The following is a 4631-nucleotide window of genomic DNA, read 5'->3' on the forward strand; positions in this document are numbered from 1 at the left end:
TGCACTATGGCTGCTCATCTACATCACCACCTCCCTTATTTCCTCTATCGTAGGGATAGAATTCAGTAACAAATTCTCTTCACTCCCTATAATCTTTGGTAGTAGGTTCACCGGTGATAGGTCTCTATTATGTATTTCCTGAGAAAATTGTTTCTGAAAAGATTCCATAGCTTCATTGTCTATGTCTTCCTCTCATTCAATCCAGTCCTATTGTATTCTGAGAGCAGTCCTATTGTATTTAGAGTTTTCAGCAATGTATATAGCCTCCATGTCTACAACCTTATCTTCTAGCTTCTTTACTTTATCAAAAAATGTTACCAATAGAGTTTCTACGCCACTCAGATAACCTCTTTGTAGTATTCTTTAGTTTCAAATAAAATCTCCAAATTGGAGAGCCATTAATCTCCTCATTCCATTCTTGTTCCACCACCTCCATGAAGTCAGGTTCAAAAACCCAAAAGTCTAAGAATTTAAAATATTTAATAGGTTCCTTACTCTTGGAAATCACTTCGATGAATAGAGGGGAATGATCAAAATCAGTTTTAACTAAGTGTGAGACATTTGTGGTAGCAAACTGATTCATCCATTCTTGATTCACCAGCACTCTATCCAATCTCTTTCAAACTCTCCTATTAGGACTCCATCCATTACACCAAGTAAAATTGGAGCCAGTATATCCAATATCCATCAGGTCACAATCTATGATACACTGTAAAAAATCCATACTTTTAGCCATTCTATGTGGACTTTCTCCCATTTTTCCATATGATGAAGAATGCAGTTAAAGTCTCCAGCCACAATCCAAGGTATCTTATAAGTATCAGATATAAAATTAAGATTATCCAATAGGACTTCTCTCTCACTTGCTTTAGATTTAGCATAAACAAATAACATCAAAAAAGAACTTCCATCCACTTTCACTTCACATATAACTTGTTGCTCATCAGACTGCACCACTTGATGTACGACTAGTTCATCTCAAAATACCCATACCTAACTATTAACATTGAAGAATGAATTTGTATAACCCAACATTCTTTTGTATTTGTCCAGTTTATCAAAATTGTAGAAAAGTTTTGATATTGCAATAATTGGAAATTTCTTCTAGCTTCTAATCATTTGTCCAAGTCTCTCAAGGTCACCCATAGGTTTTATGCTCCTAATATTTCAAAATAGAGACTTAATCATGATAAACTTATTCAGAGAGTTGTTGACCTTGTGATAAGCTCATACGGTGTTTGTTGGATTGCTTTCCTTTCTCTTTTTGAACCAGTACCTCCCTTTGGATTTGATCTGCCTCTAGGTGATAGATGAGCCTTGCCAAGTACTTCATCCACTACCATTGCAAAGTTTTCATTTGGGTTAGTTTGAGGAGCAAAACCTTCACTAAGTGACTCCATATTCTCATCACTATCTTCATGATTGCCTTCACTGTTATCCTTATTGTAAACACTAGCATAGTCACCACTATCTTCTAAGCTTTCACCATCTTCATAATCAGACAGTTCTCATGGACTCTCCTCGTCAATCTCAAGTTTCTTCTGTGAGGTCTCCAAGTTGGTTCCACATATTAGCTTGTTGAAAGCATTTTGCACTTGTCCAGGATCAATAACATGAGATGTGGTCGCTTCCTCCCTTTGTCTACTTAGCCTCTTCTTTAGAAATGTAGTCTTCTTATTGTTATCATTTTGCTTTGTACCTGTGCCAACATTGTGTTTCTCCATAAGAGTAGTAGGTGTTGTGTTTCTACCCTTTATGTATCTTGCTAATTCCTTAAGAGTCATTTCAGGTGAGTCAGGAATTATTTCCTCTAATGTAGCATGCTCTTCCCTAGTGTTCATTGACTTATCTACCTCCTGATCTTCCTTCCCCATCCTCATCTTTTCCATTTTATTGCCCACTATCTCCTATCTAGAAATATTTGTATTTGCCTTTACTTCCTCATTTTGTACATTTGACACTTGTTGTTCTTGCCATTAGACTTGTTTCTTTTCCTTGTTTATTCTCTTTTGTTTTCTATGCTTATTTGGATTCTTTGTGGATATCTTCTCCTGATTTCCTAGAATTTCTCTACCCATAAATGTCTCATTCACCTCCTCTAAAATTTTATCATCTCCTTTACCCTTGCCTAGAACTTCTACTATACTCTTTTCTAAATGTGTGATGCCTGGTTCCTTGAAAACTACCCCATTACTCTTCCTGCTATTGTGTTTGTTAGTTTGTGTGACATATGGTTTTCTAGTGGTTCCTTTTGGTTTTGCTTTTGTTAGATTATCTCTTGTTTTCCTTCTTCTGCTTACACTCTAAAAATCACCCTCCATCTATGTGACATCGTCACTGACATGCTTTTCTTCCACTTGAGCTTTGTTCCTCTCATCCCTTATTGTATTTCTACACTGACTTTCCAAATGGCCCTGCATGAAACAATATTGACAATAGCTAGGGGCACCCTAATATTCAATCTTTAGCCATACCCCCACCTTCCTTTCCATCTAAACTGTTGAACCCAAGCCATATCTTATTTAACTTTGGTTTTAGTAAGTCAACTTCAACTTTGATCTTAGCCACATTTCCTCTAGAATTGGAATATGTGGCCATATCAAGAGCTACAACAGTCCCAATTGCAATTACCATTCTAGAAACAAAGTCCCACTTGAATAGATGTCATGCCAGCTGATGTATTAAGATTAAAACTTGAACAATAGAGGGTTCCACTTCTAGCATAAAATCTGGGGTCCATTTCATGATTTTCATTGTGGCTATTCCAATATTCACAAATTATCGAGTTCCCACATGAGTAAATTCAACTTCAGTATCAAAATCTAGATACACATGCTGATGATCAAAATATGAAATTTAATAGTTACCCTAAGCTGAAATTGACTAACAAACTCTTTCCTTATGTCATCCATCGTTGGGTTTCCGCTATAAAACTTCTCAATAATGGTAAATTTACAATCTTGAGCAAGATTCACAAATTAATCCTCAGCTATAAAAATACAGCCGCTTGTTTTGACGCATACCATGTTTGATTGAAACTGGGTTTTTACCTGAATTCCCAATTGCCAACTTTGCCTGAACAACAACCACAAAAGATGGTTTGGAAGTACCCGGATTGTTTTGTCTATTCATAGCAATAGTAGGTATTCTAATCCCAGAACTATGTGGATTCATAGATATTGCACTCTATCATTGATTTGATGTTGGCCTAGTCGGATTAGCACCCATCTATTCATTCCCATTTGGAGCCTCTGATGCATTTGCCTTCTTATTGTGATTAATCTTAGCAAAGTTTGATGACACCTTTGGGAAATTATGAACTGAACTCTTACTATTATAGTTGGTCTTTCCTGCTTGAGAATCTGGAACTTCATCTTCCATCTTCGATTTCCCAGAAAGCTCTTGTTCAGGTGTTTCAGAATCATCATTGCTTTTATTATTTTCAAGATGTACTTCTAACTGAGAACTAGTGGATTTCTCCACTTCCTTCATGAATTTGGGGTTTCCAAATTTGGTAGTCGGAAGAAATTTGGTGGTGGTGGTAGGTGGGTTTAGGCTACGTGTTGATATGGGAATTGATTTTAGGTTAGTTGTCACTTTTTCACTAGGTGCGAGCTTTGATGGATCTGGTGGGTCCTGAGGTGGTTGGCCATTGGGGTGGGTCATAGTGAGAGAAAGTCTAGTGGTGGGTCCTGAGGTGGTTGGCCATTGGGGTGGGTCATCAATTTCCAGTTAATGTGATACCAATTTTTTTGTTAACTTTTGCATTTTGATCTTTTCCTAGTGGATTTCAGAATAGTACTGTAACGCGAGCTAGGCATAGTACCTGTTTAAGCAATGTATACATTTCTATTATCGAGATGATTCTCTCCCTCTCTAGACTGCCTGCTTGGTTACTATTGCAAGGAATTGTCCTAACATGATCTGATTTTGTTTGTGTATAATCAAGCCTCAAACTCCTTGTTACTTAACCATTGGATCACTTGATGATGGTATTGGGGAAATTGTGCAACATTGCAAGGAATTGCGTCGACTTTTGCTTTCTGGCCTCCTTACAGATTTTATGTTTGAGTACATTGGGGTCCATGCTAAGAAGTTAGAGATGCTTTCCATAGCTTTTGCTGGGGATAACGATCTAGGCCTCCACTACATGCTCTCTACTTTTTAAAGCCTCAGTAAGTTGGTTGGAGATCAAAGATTGCCCCTTTCGCACTGAGGATCTATTGGCCAATGCTACAAAGCTGGAGACCATGGTTCATTAAATTTTGAAGCATGTAAGTTGTTGGATCATAAGTTACCAGAGCTTAATGTTGAAGTTATAGATGAGAGGGGTGATCTGTAAATGAGACCAGAAAGTTGTGCTATCAATAAACTTTATATATATAGGACAGTGGCAGGATAGAGGTTTGACGCCCCTAACTTGAAAGTACAAGAGAGGGTGAATTGTAAAAATTCTTTAGTCGACTAACTTTGTTCTTAGTTGACTACCAAGGTTCTGCACAGAAAAGTTAGTACAACAAATAAAAGTAACGGAGAATAATAAAAATAAACAGGAGAGACCGAGATTTTTATACTAGTTCGTGTACCGATGTGGCACCTACATCTAGTTATCATGGGTCACACGGATTCTC

At 37.3% G+C, this 4631-nt stretch overlaps 1 pseudogene; it reads left to right on the forward strand.

Moving 5' to 3' along the window:
* The first annotated feature begins 3620 nt into the window (after window positions 1-3620).
* Window positions 3621-4402, forward strand: LOC142178947 (protein TRANSPORT INHIBITOR RESPONSE 1-like; annotated as a pseudogene).
* The last annotated feature ends 229 nt before the right edge of the window (window positions 4403-4631 follow it).

This window comes from Nicotiana tabacum, unplaced genomic scaffold (genome assembly GCF_000715075.1).
Source record: "Nicotiana tabacum cultivar K326 unplaced genomic scaffold, ASM71507v2 Un00085, whole genome shotgun sequence".
NCBI lineage: Eukaryota > Viridiplantae > Streptophyta > Magnoliopsida > Solanales > Solanaceae > Nicotiana > Nicotiana tabacum.